The sequence below is a fragment of the Rutidosis leptorrhynchoides genome, chromosome 6 (assembly GCF_046630445.1).
Source record: "Rutidosis leptorrhynchoides isolate AG116_Rl617_1_P2 chromosome 6, CSIRO_AGI_Rlap_v1, whole genome shotgun sequence".
NCBI classification, from domain to species: domain Eukaryota; kingdom Viridiplantae; phylum Streptophyta; class Magnoliopsida; order Asterales; family Asteraceae; genus Rutidosis; species Rutidosis leptorrhynchoides.
In genome coordinates this window covers 104,918,198-104,940,807 of record NC_092338.1, presented here as the reverse complement: position 1 = coordinate 104,940,807, position 22,610 = coordinate 104,918,198, and positions in this window count along the sequence as shown.

Below are 22,610 nucleotides of genomic sequence, written 5' to 3'. Positions count from 1 at the left end.
ACCTGTTTCTGCGGAACTGCTGCATGCTACTGTATTATATTACTGTATGTTACTGCTTACTACTAGTGCATGCTACTGCTTACTTTTACTGTTATATGAACTTGTTGCATGGTACTGCCTACTTTCACTGCTATGTGAACTTATTGTATGCTGCTGCTTATTCTCGCTACTGCATGCTACTATCTGCTTTTTGCATGATACTTCTGTTGATACTGCTATTACTGCCATGCTATGTACTGTTGTAGACGCTCTAGGCTGCTGTAGTTACTATGCTTGATTACGTGCTTGCTACCCGTCTGCTTTTCGCTGTACCGACTTGGAAAAACTTTTCTTTCCTAGTTCAGATGTTTTTCTGAACCCCTTTTCTACTCGTCTAACCCTAAGGATTAGTATTGTAATCCACCTGTTACTGTCATTCCACCATTCTGGAGATCGAAACACTACTTCACGCAATCTAGGTGGAGTACCCCTCGGAGTACGTGCCCACTAAGGTTGATCCTCGAAGGAGAAGATATGCGAGGACTTTTCGGAGTAACCGCACCCCGAGCTCACCCTAATTAGCCACATACAACGTATCAACATTATAAGGATGTTCAGTTCCTGCAAGATGACTCGTATCCCGTACACTTTCATGACCGTCACTTACCTCTTCCATTCTCCACCACTACTCGACAATCTAACGACACTTCTAGACTTAGGTCCCTAACACTCATAGGCATTGGAGAAGTCAGGAAGGCATCTCCTTTCACAAGGTCAGAATGCCTTCTACTGATGCTCAGCCATACCCGAAGACTTGGGAGTCACCTCGAGACATATCATATTATTACTTGCTACACGTACAACTCGACACGAGACCCATAATGAATTTCTAGAAAGGAACCTAACGACGTTACCTGAACCCGAACATTTTGAAGAAATTTTAGGACATTTAGGCATTGATGCATGACCTACGAAACCTACGCACCCACACCGAGAAACCGTGAGATTAATTATGTAAAATCTATTTTGAGATAGCATAGACAAAGCACCGTTAGGTGGAATCGAGTAGAACTTGAAGTGATCACGTTACATTAACCATATGGAGTGATATTGGAATGAACGTACAGTTTAGTACAATATAATGACTCCAGGCCAGCGTGATTATATTGAAGTAAATCATGCAGAAGTCTCAATGCTACTATATAAGGAATATGAAGTGATTTAAAGGAAATTTTGGTAGGAACCACTTGAGTATACACATTATAGTCTGTTAGAGGTAGGAAAAGAATAACCACGTAGCCCAGATACTGTACAAGAAGGGCCTTGATTGCAGAATTGATAACCTGAAAATCTGTTATAGATATAGACACCCTGGACACTTAAGGAAAAAGTTCTCAAATAGGAAAAACTTTGGACTTACTTGCGGTAGAGCAATCGTTATCTCAGCTATGGATCCTGATTATAGTTAGGGTACATTTCTTCACAACATTTATTGTCTCGAAGTTGTTTAATACTAGAACGATAGAAACCTTATATCTAAGAGCCTTAGTGTTATGACTAATAAGCCATTAACAACCATGAGGGTTAAGTATTCTATAGGAAAAGCTAATGGTAAGCTGGCAGAGATAGAAGAATAAACTAAGGTAGTACCTTAAAATTAACAGGTGGGTCATTTGGAGATGACCTCATGCTAACAAAACTTAGAAGTTTTAAAGTAGTAGTTGGAAGGGATTAGTTACCTACGCACAAGCAGATGTTATTTGAGAAGACTGATAAAATTTTCACAGTGGTATAATAAGATTTGGTTGGAATGAAACTTAAGATTAACCCAACACCCATCAAGTTGGGAAACTTGATGAAAAAGTTGGAATGGACTTTAGGATTAACTTAATACTCATCAAGTTAGGAAGATTGATGAAATAGTTGGAACGGACTGGCTTCCAAGGATGGAAGCGAAAGTTATTTATAGTGAAAAGATTATTCGTATACCTCGCGAGAATGGCGAGCTATTACGGGGAGAGAAGTAGCCCGAAGCTGAACCTTATTAGTTGCATGACAACAACCCGAAATCCCACAATAGAAATGGGAAGTAATAACAATGGATTTCATCACGAAGCTACGAAAAATGGTAGGCGGTTAGGACACTACCTGGGTTATGGTTGACCTCCTCACCAAATCTGCTCACTTTCTAGCCATGAAAGAAACCGATACAATGGACAAACTTGCACAACGATACATAAAGGAAATTGTATCCCGTCACTTCAGCGATTCAAATTCTATATTAAAGATTACCCAAAAATCTTATTTGATACTCATTCTTACGCGACTCTGAATCCTAACTTATCCAGAGAGATTTCTTATTCGATGACAATTACACAATCATCCTTCCTACTTCGATATTAGTCATATGTAGGGGTGTTCAAAATATCCGAATCCGAAATCCGAATCCGAATTATCCGAAATCCGAATCTGAAAATATCCGAAAAATCGGATATTCGAAAATCGGATATCCGATTTTTCGGATTCGGATATCGGATGGAGTTTTTAAAATTTTCGGATATTCGGATATCCGAATATCCGAAAATTTCTAAAAAATCCGAAAAATATCCGAAATATCCGAAAAATATCCGAAATATCCGAAAATTATCCGAATATCCGGAAAATTATCCAAAAATATTCGAAGTTTTTCAAAAATATCGGATATTCGGATAATTCGATATTCGAATCCGAAATTTCGGATATCCGAAAATCGGATATCCGAAATTTCGGATTCGGATTTCGGATGGGGTTTTTCACTATCCGAATTTTCGGATATCCAAATTTCGGATATCCGAAAATGAACCCCCCTAGTCATATGAGTTCGAAATTTTCCAAAATCGATGGGTGGTTAATTCTCATCCTCATACTCTCCCATTCGTATCTCACTTATAAGCAACAACTTCACACTTAAGCATTTTTGGTCGAAGGACTTATGCCCTACTAATAGTCATCAATCACATTTAAATTCAATAATTTTCATTACCTCGTGACATTTTTGCTCAAATATCACCCAAAATTTTCAAAAATCTTTTACTCGATTCTCATCAATCTTTTTCCAACTTGTAACCTCCAAAATATGAAAATTTTGTTTGCCAAATTTTTACACACACTATTTTACTATGCGATCATCTCAAAGTTTTATAAAGATGAATTTATTTTATTTGCCATGCGTGCAAATTTTTGAAATCGTATACGTTATATAAAATAAAGTGAATAATTACTTATTTTTGATTAGTACATATGAAATTATACTTTCACTTTTACAAATCAAATCTTTTATTCAAAAGATATCTTACTTTGAATGGTACGTGTTGTACATAACCCCAGTTTACTAAGAACTTCGTTTCTTTTCTTACATTGTCAGCTAAACGATATCTATAAAATTTTCCGTTGGTTATTTTATAAAAAAAATTTCATTGCTTATTCGTATCTAAATCATCATGAAGACTTTACAACCGTCGAAACTGAGAGATTCCTGTGTGTGTGTATGTGATGAAGGCACTTACTACCACGCCATGCAGAGCCTTCAGGCATCCACTGACACTTAAACCATTCAAAATTATTGCGTTACCCCAAGGATCTTATTTACCACACCTGTTGGAGCGATGTTCTTTCTTACATAACTCTAAGTCCTGACTTATTCCAAGAGATTCTCATCTAGCGGTATTAACACCATGTGATAACCCGTCCTTATCCACCTGGACGAAGTCATCAACATTTGGTCCCATTGCGATGATCGACTCCAAGTAATATCCTTAAATTGAGCAAATGCACAGCGGAAGACTTAATTCGTACCTGAGAATAAACATGCTTAAAAGTATCAACCAAAAGGTTGGTGAGTTCATAGGTTTATCCTAACAATCATTTCAATATATTAATAGACCACAAGATTTCATAATCATAAACATAATACACTCGCAAGTGTATGTAAAGCATTCTAAGTGGTTGAGCACTTGGTAACCATACTTAACATTTAATCAACGTCGCATATTCCCTTTATTATGAAATCTCACTACACCGTACCAAGTGTAGTCTACAAAACGAAGTACTGTGCAACCGTTGAATACTGGTCGTCCAGTCCGGTTGGGGTTGTCAGGCCCGATAGATCTATCAACAGGATTCGCGTTTACAATAACACATGTAAATAGTAGTTACCAAGCTACAGGGAAGTATGCCAGTGGTACAACTCAACGTAGAATATATTTTTAAGTACTTGTGTCTATTTCGTAAACATTTATAAAAGCAGTGCATGTATTCTCAGCCCAAAAATATATATTGCAAAAGCAATTAAAAAGGGAGCAAATGAAACTCACCTAATGTATTTTGTAGTAAAAATACATATGACATCATTTATCAAATATAGGATTTGCCTCGGATTCGCGAACCTCAACTAAGTAGCTCTTAAAAAAATTTGGCCAAGCCCGGGATTGAACCCGCGACGTCCCGCTAACCCGAAAAATATCCTGAATCATTACTCCAATTGTGTTTTCCCGATTTCATCCATATGCTATATATAAATAAACCGTCTTAACTGTTTCTTCTTCTTCTTCATATATAAATTGATCAAGGCAACAACAATCATATTCTTATATCACCATATCTTCCTCAATATCATTAACTTATCATCACATCATTATTCGTACACATCATAACCACCTTTTATGTACACTATATATCATTATCATCTTAACTTAATTCTAATCTTATCAATCATCATCTCTACATCATAATCATCATCATTTCATCATCATAGTAAATTTATCCTCATCACAACCCTAATCATTATTATCTATCTTCACTTTAACATCTTCATCATCATAATCATGATCATGATCACCATCCTTTTATCATTCGATTTACCATCATCAACATACACCATCTAACATCATCTCGTTCGACTTACCAATACATATCATCATCGACCCATATTATTTTAACATCATCACTACATCATTACATTATCATAATCATCGTTATTTACAGCCTAAATGATAATGGGTATCGACCCAATATCAAAACAAGTTCTCAGTCCAACCATTGGAACATGTTCACGGCCTAACAGCAAATTAGGTAACGGCCCATGTGTGTCTCGGCCCAACAGGGAACATTGAATAACGACCCACCAACATTTAAAGATTAATTGATTGTGAGTAATTGGTTTTTAGATATTACAGTCCAATAACCGGCAAAAAAATAAATATATATATATATATATATATATATATATATATATATATATATATATATATATATATATATATATATATCAACCAATCCAAAAGTAATTGCGTAATAATATGTCCCAAGTGGGGTTTCCAGTCAAGAAGGAAAAAAAATAAAAAGGCTGGGGACAAGAACAAAAGCAGCCATGATATTTAATTAACAACTTGTACAAGTGGGGTTTGAGGGTGGGTACATCCTTGTTGGGCAGCAGGCACGAATATTACCCTTTTAAACAAATTGAAAACAGCATCAATGATTATTTGTGATAATTATTGAACAGAAACAAAAAAATGAGCGTAGATGTGTGTCTTTGATATTTGGTATTCGGGTAGAAGACTCTGGCTTTTTATAGTTGTAAGGGAAACAGGAAAATAACATGAAGTTGTGATGGTGATGGAGTTCACAAAAGTGGTTAATGGTGGTCATGGGTTTGAAAAATTAGTGGTGGTGGCGGTTGTGTGTTTTCGGACAGTGAGTGAAGAGAGGGAATGAAGAAAAGAAAAAAAAATGGTGATACATAATGGTTACGGTGGTGACAGGTTTGAAAGTGAGCCGATGGTGGTGATGAAGTGGTCGTCTAGGTGAAGTAGCCAAGGGTTGATGAATGGAAATAAGATGATGAGTTGTAGTGGTTACAAGTTGAAGGTGATTGTTGTAGTTTGGTTCTCGGCTAAACACAAGGAAAACCGAAGGTGATGATTGATGATGAGGGTGGAATTGTAGGTGTTTATTCAATGAAGATGGTCAATAGATGTGAGATCAAGAGTGTGATAAGGGTGTTCGATGATAATGGTAAGCAAGGGTGTGGTGAGATTCCTCGAGCAACAAAACCATGTTGGCGTGTTCGGTTGTGATTGTGATCGAGCAAGGTAGTTTGGGTTAGTGTAATAATGGAAGGGATGATATTACATGTACAATCTATTCTATATGTCTATATATATAAGAGATAGATTAGATGTATAATTTAGTTACAGTAAAATGAAATAATAATAAAAATATAACATGCACATTCTCAAACAACTGGTACGTGTAGATAACAACAAAAGTAAATGGAAAATTTTAAACATACAAATGGAAAGTTGGAAAGTTGTGCTGGAAAGTTAGATTAATTGAAATAAAGAATAGTGATTGAACAGTGATTGCAGTGTCCTAATTTGAATCTATTCGTATAAATAATTAAATAAATATAATAATAATTAATAAAATAAAACGTGTGTTAAAAAGAATTTAGCAGTCTTTTAATTCTATCGATAGTTTGTCACTGAATGCTATATCGTGTCCATTGCTAAACAGTTAACGTATAAAAGTGTCCCTAAAAATCCTAAATTTTTAGATTAAATATATTTAATTATTTCACTCATTAACTGTTTGAAATCGGATAAAAAAGGTTCGATAATTATTTATTTTCTGTTCCAATTTATATGTACGGAGTACTAATATTTAAACTTAAAAAGGTAAACATATTTTTAACAAATCTAACATCTTCGTAATCGTTGTTCGTGAATCGTCGGGAATGGTCGAAGGTCAATTGAATATATGAAACAGTTCAAAATTTTTGAGATCCAACCTAACAGACTTTTCTTATCGTGTTGAAATTACACTATCGTATCGAGAGTTTGGTTTAAAATTAGTCAGAATTTTCCGGGTCGTTACAGTACCTACCCGTTAAAGAAATTTCGTCCCGAAATTTGAGTGAAGTGGTCATGGCTAACAATAAAAATGTTTTCATGACCAATATAAGTTGGTAAATAGAGTTTTATCATCATTGGGTAATATGGATAAAACAATTTGATTAATCGAAGAGTACGAGTGAAGCTATCACTAAAGATTGAGATAGAGATTTAACTTTTGACGTAGTCACGGTGGATTTTCGAAATTTAAGGAATTTAAAAGAAAATCTTTGGAAATCTATAAGATCTGATTCTTCGGCGAATAAGGAAATCAGGATCTTTTTAATTAAATGCGGTCATCTGCCTGGATTGCTCTGTCGGATATTTCCATTATAAATTTACCTTTTCCATTCCATTAGTTTTCACCACTTCAATACTTTCTTTCTTAATTCACATTTCCAAAGAGTTTGAAAATGCTTAATCCAGTTCTGATCCTTGTACTTATCCTGACTATCGTATCTGTCATTTTTCTTTTCCATTTACCACCGGAGGAATCTATTCACTTCTACTATTACCTTGGGGTTATAGTGTTTTTAATTCTCCCGTGTCTTTATATGACTATACGCATTGATATACATGGTTTGTAATTCCTGTGTTTGTGATCGGCTTTACATTTTTCTTTATTTTTCGGAGCTCCATGCTCTTGTTTTCTCTTCCAGATTTCAAGTCAAGCGAAAATTTTTCCAGAATTCGTAGATATAGAGTTTCGAATGATTGTAATGTTTTAAGCAGGAAGAAACGTGATAGCATGATTTGATTTTCAAATTTATCAACATCACGGAAGATAGAACTATCAAGAATATATTCTTCTTGATATGTTCGGAGGTTATGTAGAATGAAAGAGTTATGTAACATGACACATGATGACGTTATGGTCTGTGAATCATCATGTTCCATTAGAAACCCAGCATGACTTACTGTAATATAATCACGTGGGCCAAGAGCCATTATATTATACTAACTCATGCTTCAATTCCCAACACTTCTCCACTATTCATTCATGGTTTATACTTATATTTTACAGAAGTTTCCAATATAATGAAATACAGATAACACGAAGAGGTATATAATTTCAAACGAGAATATTTATGAAAATATCTTCAGAAATATCGAAAATATTTATGATGATATTTTGGAATTGCAAAGTTCGAAAGTTGATGAAGAAAATTTTTTCGCAAGATTTTAACATGACTTCGGAGTAAGATATTCTATAAAGATTTCATCGGATTCAGAATTACCTGGATTCATGAACATAGGATTTGGTCCTTGTATTTGTCCATGGTCTCCTTCATGGTTAGCTCAATCCATTTTTTAGTACCAAATTTTCTATCGAGCGTTCCCTAACACTCCATTCTTTATCATCAACCTCTTGGCTATTTAGGCCATCTAAAATTTTACTGTTTCCTCTGCATTTAATGCAGCCATTTCTGAATCGTCGGTTATCAATCCGAGGTGATTTCAGGAGAATTGTGTTTTTAGATGATTAAACGCTGATGGTAATACGGTATAATATAAAAGGTTCCCCGATAACAATAAAGAGCACGCATATATATCAAGGTTATAATAAGGTTGTTTCGAATGGAAAGTCGAAATCGATTTGCTGAAGCTGTGACAAAATTGGCTACTTTGAAGAAGAACTGCAATGTTATTTTGGGTAATAATAACACTAAAGGAATTAGCACAGCTACGTGTTAAACGTTTACTCAGTTTTTGAGAGTTTTTCAGGTGTATAACTATATGCATCAATCTTTTCTTCCGTAGATGAAGTGCGGCTGGTTCATCCTCTCGATCGAGGTGTTTTCAAGAATCGTGAAAGGTTTGAACGCAGATTGTAATCGTCAAGATACGAATGAGGTTTAAGATGAAATCAAGTGGCAACCTTGAAGAATTATTTAGTTTCATATGTTATAATCAATATTTTAATTCATTTTAATTGTCCAATGTCATTAGTCCACATTCGATAGTCCACAGTTAACAGTCCAATAATTCATATATAATTTAATATATAATATTCGAATTAATTAATACGTATAGTGACCCGTGTACATGTCTCAGACTCGATCACAACTCAAAGTATATATATTATTGTAGAATCAACCTCAACCCTGTATAGCTAACTCCCGCATTACTGCATATAGAGTGTCTATGGTTATTCCAAATAATATATATAGATGCGTCGATATGATATGTCAAAACCTTGTATACGTGTCCCGATATTTAAAGTGCGTAAAATAAATAACAGAAATTAAATGACGATAAATTAAATGCGTAAAGTAAATAACAGAAATTAAATGACGATAAATAAAATTGCGAGAATATAAATTGCGAGAAGTAAAATGTAACCAGTTAGCTAGGAACAGTTAGCGTGGATTCTTAACAAAATTTCAATTAGTTAATTCGTTTGTTTCTAACAAATTTTATTTTGTCCAATGTTTTCTTCATTATGCCACTTGTTGGATTCTGATAGGTCAAAATCCAAATATGAAATTGAATGAAAATGGTTATTTTGTGGTGAACAGATACGTATATCGGTGGATGTAAGTAGGATAGTAAATGACTGTTGAATCAGATTCGCAGAATATATAGTGTAACTGATTGATGTGAAATCCAAATATTCCTCGGGTATTACCTACCCGTTAAAATATTTTTACGATTAACAGTTTGTACAAAAGAATTTTTAATTACAATCTTTATGAAAATATACATACATATATATTTTCTTCAGATGTAATCATGGATTTAATGAGTCAATAAGATATTAAACTCATTTGATTTACCGTTAGAACAAGAATATATAATCTCTAAAATTTTAGAGGTTACATAATTGCCATGTAAAATGAAGATAAATGATGTAGAACGATACGTAGAACGAAGATAAAGTAGATAGAACGATACGTAGAACGAAGATAATCGATGTTGAACGATATATAGAACGAAGATCATACTCGAAGTACAAGTAGTGATATTGAGGCATGTAATGTTGAGGCTTGTGTTATTGGTGGTAATGATGCCAATGCTGGTGGTACTATTGATGTCGGTGATGTTGCTGGTGCTAGTAAGTTTTGCATCATATTCTCCAACGCCATGACTCGAACGCGAAGCTCGTTGACTTCTTCTATTACTCCGGGATGATTGGCGGTCGGAACAAGCGGATGAATAAAGTTTAGAATTATAGATAGAATATAATCGTGACGAGATATTCGGGAACTGAAGGTAAAAATGGTGTTTCGAACAGGTTCGCCGGTAAGTGTTTCGGGTTCTTCGCCGAGGGTGCAGGTTGGTGGGTGAAAAGGATCGCGTTCTTCTTGTCTCCATTGGTTAAGTCGACTACGAACCCATCAGATGAATTGGGGATGGATGATTGGTTGATTCATTCTGGTGACGCTGCTTTCGGAGCTGGAGTGGGACTCCATATCGGAATCCGAGAGGCTTGAACTAGTGATGAGTTCCATTTTGCTCGGTTAGATAAAGAGTTTTTGATATGAAATGAATTTCGGATATCGGATGATATTCTAATTACATAGAATATCTATGCATAGTACAGATGATCTCATAGATTACGGAAAGAATTAAGGAAACGTGTCAGATAAAGTCTACAGTAACAGATACGCTAAGATATGAATTAGCAGATAGGCTAAGATATGAATTTTGTCTATACACTATCTATCAAATAAGTGCAGGAAGTCTTGTCTAGACTTAGGAATGATAATCAGGTAATTTTTCCACTAGGAATGATAAACAATACTTATAATATGCAGCTAAGGTCGAAGTCCAGACTCGCTAATACATACTAACGACTATCAGTTAGACACACTAATGCAAGACCTGGTTCACTAAGACCAACGCTCTGATACCACCTGTGATAACCCGTCCTTATCCACCTGGACGAAGTCATCAACATTTGGTCCCATTGCGATGATCGACTCCAAGTAATATCCTTAAATTGAGCAAATGCACAGCGGAAGACTTAATTCGTACCTGAGAATAAACATGCTTAAAAGTATCAACCAAAAGGTTGGTGAGTTCATAGGTTTATCCTAACAATCATTTCAATATATTAATAGACCACAAGATTTCATAATCATAAACATAATACACTCGCAAGTGTATGTAAAGCATTCTAAGTGGTTGAGCACTTGGTAACCATACTTAACATTTAATCAACGTCGCATATTCCCTTTATTATGAAATCTCACTACACCGTACCAAGTGTAGTCTACAAAACGAAGTACTGTGCAACCGTTGAATACTGGTCGTCCAGTCCGGTTGGGGTTGTCAGGCCCGATAGATCTATCAACAGGATTCGCGTTTACAATAACACATGTAAATAGTAGTTACCAAGCTACAGGGAAGTATGCCAGTGGTACAACTCAACGTAGAATATATTTTTAAGTACTTGTGTCTATTTCGTAAACATTTATAAAAGCAGCGCATGTATTCTCAGCCCAAAAATATATATTGCAAAAGCAATTAAAAAGAGAGCAAATGAAACTCACCTAATGTATTTTGTAGTAAAAATACATATGACGTCATTTATCAAATATAGGATTTGCCTCGGATTCGCGAACCTCAACTAAGTAGCTCTTAAAAAAATTTGGCCAAGCCCGGGATTGAACCCGCGACGTCCCGCTAACCCGAAAAATATCCTGAATCATTACTCCAATTGTGTTTTCCCGATTTCATCCATATGCTATATATAAATAAACCGTCTTAACTGTTTCTTCTTCTTCTTCATATATAAATTGATCAAGGCAACAACAATCATATTCTTATATCACCATATCTTCCTCAATATCATTAACTTATCATCACATCATTATTCGTACACATCATAACCACCTTTTATGTACACTATATATCATTATCATCTTAACTTAATTCTAATCTTATCAATCATCATCTCTACATCATAATCATCATCATTTCATCATCATAGTAAATTTATCCTCATCACAACCCTAATCATTATTATCTATCTTCACTTTAACATCTTCATCATCATAATCATGATCATGATCACCATCCTTTTATCATTCGATTTACCATCATCAACATACACCATCTAACATCATCTCGTTCGACTTACCAATACATATCATCATCGACCCATATTATTTTAACATCATCACTACATCATTACATTATCATAATCATCGTTATTTACAGCCTAAATGATAATGGGTATCGACCCAATATCAAAACAAGTTCTCAGTCCAACCATTGGAACATGTTCACGGCCTAACAGCAAATAAGGTAACGGCCCATGTGTGTCTCCGCCCAACAGGGAACATTGAATAACGACCCACCAACATTTAAAGATTAATTGATTGTGAGTAATTGGTTTTTAGATATTACAGTCCAATAACCGGCAAAAAAATAAATATATATATATATATATATATATATATATATATATATATATATATATATATATATATATATATATATATATATCAACCAATCCAAAAGTAATTGCGTAATAATATGTCCCAAGTGGGGTTTCCAGTCAAGAAGGAAAAAAAATAAAAAGGCTGGGGACAAGAACAAAAGCAGCCATGATATTTAATTAACAACTTGTACAAGTGGGGTTTGAGGGTGGGTACATCCTTGTTGGGCAGCAGGCACGAATATTACCCTTTTAAACAAATTGAAAACAGCATCAATGATTATTTGTGATAATTATTGAACAGAAACAGAAAAACGGGCGTAGATGTGTGTCTTTGATATTTGGTATTCGGGTAGAAGACTCTGGCTTTTTATAGTTGTAAGGGAAACAGGAAAATAACATAAAGTTGTGATGGTGATGGAGTTCACGAAAGTGGTTAATGGTGGTCATGGGTTTGAAAAATTAGTGGTGGTGGCGGTTGTGTGTTTTCGGACAGAGAGTGAAGAGAGGGAATGAAGAAAAGAAAAAAAATGGTGATAAATAATGGTTACGGTGGTGACAGGTTTGAAAGTGAGCCGATGGTGGTGATGAAGTGGTCGTCTAGGTGAAGTAGCCAAGGGTTGATGAATGGAAATAAGATGATGAGTTGTAGTGGTTACAAGTTGAAGGTGATTGTTGTAGTTTGGTTCTCGGCTAAACACAAGGAAAACTGAAGGTGATGATTGATGATGAGGGTGGAATTGTAGGTGTTTGTTCAATGAAGATGGTCAATAGATGTGAGATCAAGAGTGTGATAATGGTGTTCGATGATAATGGTAAGCAAGGGTGTGGTGAGATTCCTCGAGCAACAAAACCATGTTGGCGTGTTCGGTTGTGATTGTGATCGAGCAAGGTAGTTTGGGTTAGTGTAATAATGGAAGGGATGATATTACATGTACAATCTATTCTATATGTCTATATATATAAGAGATAGATTAGATGTATAATTTAGTTACAGTAAAATGAAATAATAATAAAAATATAACATGCACATTCTCAAACAACTGGTACGTGTAGATAACAACAAAAGTAAATGGAAAATTTTAAACATACAAATGGAAAGTTGGAAAGTTGTGCTGGAAAGTTAGATTAATTGAAATAAAGAATAGTGATTGAACAGTGATTGCAGTGTCCTAATTTGAATCTATTCGTATAAATAATTAAATAAATATAATAATAATCAATAAAATAAAACGTGTGTTAAAAAGAATTTAGCAGTCTTTTAATTCTATCGATAGTTTGTCACGGAATGCTATATCTCGTCCATTGCTAAACAGTTAACGTATAAAAGTGTCCCTAAAAATCCCAAATTTTTAGATTAAATATATTTAATTATTTCACTCATTAACTGTTTGAAATCGGATAAAAAAGTTTCGATAATTATTTATTTTCTGTTCCAATTTATATGTACGGAGTACTAATATTTAAACTTAAAAAGGTAAACATATTTTTAACAAATCTAACATCTTCGTAATCGTTGTTCGTGAATCGTCGAGAATGGTCGAAGGTCAATTGAATATATGAAACAGTTCAAAATTTTTGAGATCCAACCTAACAAACTTTTCTTATCGTGTTGAAATTACACTATCGTATCGAGAGTTTGGTTTAAAATTAGTCGGAATTTTCCGGGTCGTTACACACCATTAGTATTCTGACTTTAATATTAGCCATAACTTTTTTAGAATTTCGCAAAGTCAAGAAGCGATTAACTTCTCGTCCTCATGCTCTATCCTTCGTACCCCACTTTCCAGCAACGACTTCACACGTGAACATTTTTGGTCCAAAGACTTATGTCCTGATAATTATCAAAACTACATTTAATTCATTAGTTTTCATTACCTAGTAACATGTCACCCGATGATTCAAAGATTTTTCACTTGATCTTTTTCAACTCGTAACCTCTGAAATACGAAAAACTATGTTTATCAAAATTTTTACACGTTGCTTATTTGTGCGGTCCTCACGAGATTTATGGACAAATGAAAGTACTAAAAACTTTTCGATCACTCATGCGATTTATAAAATCATATATGTATGTATATGATTAAGTTAACAAATTTACCCTTACTTATTTTGGTTGTTACATACTAAGTTATACCTTCAAATTTATTTAAAAATCGCTCCTTTATTGAGTTGTTTAACTTAAGTCAAATAGTTTTGTGCAAAATGGTACGCGTTGTACATACTTCTAAATTTACTAGGAACTTCGTTCCGTTTATGTTATCACATCAAACGTTTAAAGGTTTTTCAAAACTTTCTTGGTTGATTTTATTAAAGGTTTTCATATTAGACTACACCATGTATGGATCACACTTCTTCTCGTCCCCCATTTAGGGGTGAAGCTTACTATTAAGATCTTTATTAAAAACTCTTGAGCCACTTTGGATGGCAGTTTTATAAAACTTATTAGGAAGTCTTTGTGCTCATAAAATATTCCTCTTAAGGTTAGACATGGCAAAAACGCGGGCCGATAAATCAGTTTTCTGGGAAACACTCAGTGGTCACCCTATCGTAGGAAAGGCACTAGGAGGATTTCTACTCTCAATATTTCACGGCTAATTGCAACCCTCCTCATAAACACCATCTCTATGAATCAGTATATTGAGGTATAAGAAATCATTTTTGAAATCCTTTTCACTGGGAATAAACCATCCTTTACGACCAAGGGTTCACGTATCTTCTCACCCGAGCATCCCCTTAAGTATAAGGATAAATTCAGAACGAACTGCTCGAAGGGTTCACTTTCATTCAAAGATCACACCTTTCGTGCGATTTTCTTTCGGAAATGTAATATAAGACCATTCATTATCATCATCATCAAGTTAATGACAGCTTAAAATTTATTCGAACTATTTTCTGAAGCATCGAACATCATCTCTTTTGAATAATCTTGATCAAAACATCACAAAGTTTGATGAATCATAGTAACACAGCAGTGACATTTGCATATGAACACCAAAAATTTCAAAAACGTTATCGAGTTGTTTTTAGATCCTAATTACTTCCAGAAAAATGTTATAAATAACATGTCTAACCCTCGAAATCCATTAATTGATTCAGAAACATTAAGCTGACTTCGAATTTCATGATGAACTTAACAGTTGACTTTTTGTTTATAAAGTTTGACTTCGAAATTCAAAATCAATAGGAGGAATTGGAGACTGAAAACTTACAGATAGATCAATTGGATGATTCCTAGTACTCCTGCATTACTAGATTTTGTCGATTGTTTCGAAAATTGTCTATTGGTTAACCAATTTCACGAACAGAGAAGTCGGATGAATTTTCTTTATATATTTATTTTTATTTTTCGAATAGCAGAGGGTAGTAGTATGCGAGAGATATAGAGGTTGGATTTTGAATAATTGTAGTTCAAATCAAGGAACGATTGATATGTACAGCAGCGTATACGAAATAGTTATATTTTTATTGCGAAATACTATTAAATACGATACAATTTTACACAAGTTATTTATTTATTTATAAAGTGGATATACCTAAACCATGCTACAACACTTATAGGCAGTGTACCTAATCGTACAGTAGTGTAGTTTTTAGTAAGTTCGGTTCGTTCAACAGGGATACAGTAAACAAGTTTAACGCTATAATTATTTTAACCTATAATCGTAAAAATATAAATATATATATATATATATATATATATATATATATATATATATATATATATATATATATATATATATATATATATATATATATATATATAATAAGTAGTATTATTATTATAAAAGGGGGTTTTTACCGTTTAATGACCGGTTTGTCGATTTTATGTCTTAAGTCACAATTAAAACCTAATGTAAAATATTAAAAATAAATATAACTTAATTTAAAGCGTAAAGTAAATAACGATAATTAAAGTGCGATAAATTAAAGTACGATAAATAAAATGACGGTAAATAAAATTGCAATAATTAAAAAGTACGATAATTAAAAAGTGCGATAAATAAAATGACAGTAAATAAAATTACGATGAAATATGAAATAAATGAATAATGCTTATTTAAACTTCCGTAATCATGATGTTCGACGTGTTGATTTTAGTTTATTACCATGGGTTAATTGTCCTTTGTCCCAGATTATTTGATATGTCCAACTAGTTTTTGTCCATAACAGTCCATCATTCATAAATATAAAATACGAATGTCCTCGTCAAATTATCCTTATACCCGAAGTCAAATATTCCAACTAATTGGGGACTTAAACTATAATAAGGTTTATATACATTGTTAATAATTACACCAGGTTATCGACTGTGTGCAATCCAAGGTTTTAATATTTATTAACAATTACACCAAGTGTCCTTGTATGTACTCCACCCCTGTTTTAATGAGTCCATTGACTATTAATCCATCCCCGTGTCCGGTTAAATGAATGATTATTAGTACTTATAAATATCCCGCCCATCGTGTCCGATCGAGTATATGTAGTTATTTATAATTACCTCAAATTGTAAATCTCTATATTAAATTAACGAACTATCATTCAGTTAAACAAATATAAAGCCCATTAATAGCCCATAGTCCAATTTCCACAAGTGTCGGTCTTTTGACCAAACCTCAATTATGGTACAAAGCCCAATAACCCCGTCTTTAATATTTAGTCCAACATCATGATTACTTTGATTTAAATAAGCATAATAATAACTTAGCTATTAGACATTAATTTAAAAAGGTTGAACATAACTTACAATGAGTATTAATAGCGTAGCGTTACACGGACAGAATTTCGACTTACAAACTTAAAACACTCGCCACTATAACCTTCTTATTATTAAACTTAAATTAAAATTAAAATTATAAAATATAAATATAAATATATCGTAGATAGATAGATAGAAAAAGAGGTAATGAATCGATCAGAATGCGCGGCCTTTTATAGGCCCACATTTCACTGTACAGCTCCGCGAGTGCGGAGCTTTTGTGCTTCATAGCTCCGTGAGTTTCGAGGTCTGGATTCCAGCTCATAGATTAAATCCAAAACGTGGGCTGCTGATGTGTGCGAGGTGGTGTATAAAATAGTTATATTTTTGCTACGAAAAACTATTAAATACGATACAATTTTACACAAGTTATTTATTTATTTATAGAGTGGATATACCTAAACCTTGCTACAACACTTATAGGCAGTGTACCTAATCGTACAGTAGTGTAGTTTTTAGTAAGTCCGGTTCGTACACAGGGAACTCGCCAAGTTTAACGCTATATTTTTAAAATTATATTTGTAAATAAATATATATATTGCAATTATTATTATAAAAGGGGGTTTTTACCGTTTAATGACCGGTTTTTCGATTTTAAAACTTTAGTCGCAGTTAAAACCTAATGTAAAATATTAAAAATAAATATAACTTAATTTAAAGCGTAAAGTAAATAATGATAATGAAATTGCGATAAATAAAAGTGCGATAAAATAAAATTGCGATAATTAAAGAGAACGATAATTAAAAGTGCAATTAAATAAAATAATAATAAATAAAAGTGCGATAATTAAAAGTGCAATTAAATATGAAATAAAGGAATCATGCTTATTTAAACTTCCGTAATCATGATGTTTGACATCTTGATTTTAGTTTATTACCATGGGTTAATTGTCCTTTATCCTGGATTATTCAATATGTCCGTCTGGTTTTTGTCCATAACAGTCCATCTGTCATAAATATAAAGTGCGAGTGTCCTCGTCAAATTATCCTTATATCCGAAGTCAAATATTCTAACTAATTGGGGATTTAAACTGTAACAAGGTTTTAATACTTTGTTTAATAATTACACCAGGATATCGACTGCGTGTAACCCAAGATTTTAATACTTTGTTAACAATTATGCCAAGTGTTCTTGTACATAATTCACCCATGTTTTAATAATTCCATAGACTATTAATCCATTCCCGTGTCCGGTTAAACGAACGATTATTCGTACATATAAATATCCCATCCATCGTGTCCGATCGAGTGTATATGGTTATTTATAGTTATGTCCAATTGTAAATCTTTATATTAAATTAACAAACTATCATTTAATTAAACAAATATAAAGCCCATTAATAGCCCATAGTCTAATTTCTACAAGTGTCGTTCTTTTGTCCAAACCCCAATTATGGTACAAAGCCCAATTACCCAATTTTAATATTTTAGTCCAACATCATGATTACTTCGGCTTAAATAAGCATAATAATAACTTAGCTACGAGACATTAAATTAAAAATAACATTAACCATAACTTACAGTGATTAAAAATAGCATAGCGTTACACGGACAGAATTTCGACTTACACCCTTACAATATTCGCTAACATACCCTTATTATTAGAATTTAAAATTAAAATTATAATATAAATATATATATATATATATATATATATATATATATATATATATATATATATATATATATATATATATATATATATATATATATATATATATATATATATATATATATATATATATATACGTGAGATAGATAGAGGAAATTAGAAAAAGTGTGTAAAATTCGTGCAGAATTCGATGGCTTTTATAGGACCACGTTGTACTGTAGAGTTCCGCGAGTGCGGTGGTATCCTTCACAAAAGTACCGCGAGTGCGGATGTCTGGAAACCAGCTCACATATTAGATCCAAAACGTGGGCTGCGTAAAATTATATTATATAATAATATATATAATTAATTAATTATATATTATATTTTATTCTTATGCATAGTTGACTTGTAATTTTTGGTCCGTTGCGTCGCGCACTGAAAGTTTGTTCATGTCTCGGTTCCGGATTTTTGAACGTCCTTGCGTACTATTTAATATCTTGTACTTTGGGTTTTGCGTCTTGTACTCTTGTAATTTTGAGACGTTTCTCATCAATAATTTGAACCACTTTGATTGTACTTTATACTTTTTAGCTTTTTGGTCGTTTGCGTCTTCAAATCGTCGAGTCTGTCTTTTGTCTTCACATTTTATTATTTAAACGAATATTACTTGTAAATAGAACAATTGCAACTAAAAGCTTGTCTTTCTTGAGAGATAATGCTATGAAATATATGTTCGTTTTTAGCATTATCAAATATTCCCACACTTGAGCGTTGCTTGTCCTCAAGCAATATAGTCTTGAAATAAAAATGCTAGAATCACTTCTTTATTCTTCACACTTTGTACATCAGTGAATTCTATACGGCGGTATGAACAATGGTAGTAACGTTGTGGTTTACAGTCCCATATGACTATGAAAATTTAGATCCTTAAGGAAATTGGATCTTTATGAAAACATTTGATCTTTTGAAAATTCAATCTAGTTTTTACCCTAGATAAGTTTTCCGGAATAACCCTTCACCGGTGTTTGCAAAATGTTTTGTGGGTTTGGTGGGTTTCAGATTTGAAAATTTTAGCTCAAAACTTATGGTTTTGTGTCACCCACTTGCTAACCTTGTATTGGGAAAGCAACACGTCCAGTATACTTGTTCCGTATATTACCTTTCGGTAAACTACCGTCCGGTCTTAAAGGAAAGCGTTGAACAAGCAACTGTTAAGGCAATGTCCCCTGACATGCTTTTAATTATGGTGTATAACGTGTCGGATGCAATTACTATCCTTTGTAGGAGCAAAAGTAAAGCTCACCCTATAGTTTTTCGGTCTGGGACAAGGTCCTGTCTTTGACCATGCTATGCAACCACCATTCTTACGGTTGACACCCGATTTGGTTCAGGTGACCTAATGAATTCCAGGTGAATTCCTAGAATTTTACGTTCAATGGTTTTGAACGCATTGAAAATGGGTTTTCAGAAAACAAATCGGTTTGTAATTTTGATCAAAATATTTTCTCGTTCAAGCTCGAGTTTAGATATCATCGAATTCCATGAGTTTGTAATCCTCAATCTTTAAGGTCAATCTCTAGGATTGAGTAATATCAGTCTTAAAAGCTGACTTTTGATCTTTAAGGAGATTAACCTTTCTTGGGATCTGATTCATTAGTCTTATCAAGCTAATTTGCACGGCATCCTCCCCATTTTACGAGACAGATCCTCTCATGGTTAGGATAAGTCTGACCACTTGGCGACCCTATTTGATGCTGAGGTCCGTGGATTTCCAGCTGATTTTCGAGAAAACTTTTCAAGGTTTTTCGTAAACCTACAGCTGGTCTGGACGACAACTTCATGACCTAAATCAAGAAGCGCGTTTCTTTTTCGGAAGACTTTACTTCCTTTTAATGATTAAATTGATTCATCGTGTAGATCCATCTATTCTTTCAAAGGTATTCCAATAAATCGGGTAAAACTGATTAGTTTAGTCCAAAACAAAAGTATCTTTAATTATTTGTACAAAAATATGTGACATATGTTCTAAATAACTTGGTAAATTTTCCCACACTTGGCTTTTATTTTTCTTTCTTTGCCTTTTTATTCTCCTCTATCGTTCATAAATATGTATAAACATGATTTTGAATTCATTTAACCTACAGCTGGTATAAACATGGGTAGTCAGTATATAAGACTAGGGCTGTTCTTTATTATCAGAGAGCACTAGATTCTAATACAACTACTGCGTTACTAGTATTTCTAATGGTAACCAAGTGTATAAGTCTAAAAATTTTTAAAATCCGAAAGAATTTAACCCCTTCCCACATTTAAGATCTTGCAATGCCCTCATTTGCAAGAAATCAGTACAATTTAAATTATTGAGGGTCATTAGCGTAGAAAAATGATTAAATTTTACCAAAGTTTCCAAACATATTGGCGTTTGTTTGTTTTTTTAAAATGCTTTTGGCATACTTTAGATCAATAAGATTAAAAATAATGATAATAAAATTTCTCGTCCCGCCCTCGGGTAAAGCAATTTCGGTTCAATGACCTAGTCTTCAACTCACGACGAATTTTAAAAATCATATTTTTATCTTAGTGAAATAAAGTATATATTTGTTTTTAAATTCACACCAAACTTAAATTTAAAATGCATAAAATTAAAAATTCATTTAAATATAATTAATATTTTTAATTTTACAAACTTATATTAAAAATAGTAGTTTAAAATATTTACAAACTTAAATATATTGATTTTAAAAAGTTTACAATAATAATTTAATATTAATTTTAAAAACAAAGTAAAAAATTAAAATTAAAAATCTTTTTGGTCTTTTTATTCCACTTTAATCAATCAAATATTATCAAAAATATACGCCCCTCTTTTCGGTAAAGTAATTTCGGCTTCATAACCTAGTTTTACTCATGACGAATTTTTGAAATATTTTGGGTTGATTGATTAAAGATATTTATACCTTAAGAATAAACGGTAAATTTCGCAGTGATGTAATAAATTTTTGTATGATATCAATAATTTCGGTCGCAAAACCTAATTTTATTGAGTATCAATTTAATACTTTATAGCGAACAATTTAGCGTTTAATATCAAAAGGTTAAAAGCAATAAAATAAAAATAAAAACTGTACATACTTACCTGTGAGATAGAGTTCTCAGTGACCTGTTTTAGCCCACTCATAAGATAGTTGTACTAATTGGTTTTCCATAGCTACATAGGCGTAACCTCGAGCATTCAACGTTTTTTCTTCGAAACATATGAACGGTCCATCTCTGCATAAAGTAACGAATTCGGTATTGGAATATGTCTGATCCGTCGAGCATTTTCCTTCGTGTGACCATTTTCCTCATTTGTGACATCTTTCAAGGTGTCGTGCTCTTCTTTTTGCTGCGGATTTTGATTTTTCTTTACCAAAATGTAACTTATTATTTTCGTTCCTAGATTCTTTTCTTACTCCGTCCAATTTACCTCTGATTAATGATACCAATTCACTTGGAAGGGTGTCATTATTACGTTTAGTGATCAAAGCGTGTAGCATTAGACCATGGTTTAGTTCACAGGAAGTCTTCATCTCGTAAAACTTAAAAAAAATAAAAATTCAGAATGGGGGGAGAAGACTAGTTCTTTAGGGTCTGCTAGGGAAAGACCATTCGGGTTCCATTCTCGGAATCTACACGAAAACAGAAAATCTAACTCTAACAGAAATACATATTATTCTTTAAAGACTTGATTCTCCCCACACTTAGTTAGCTGTGGTGTCGAAATTGTGATTAACTTCATCTTCAACTTCCATTGGACTATCTATGTAATGTTTAACTCTGTGACCATTAACCTTAAATTCAATCCCATTTGAATTTATTAATTCTACTGTTCCATATGAGAAAACTCTTTTGACTATAAATGGTCCAGACCATCTTGATTTCAATTTTCCAGGAAATAGCTTGAATCATGAATTGAAAAGA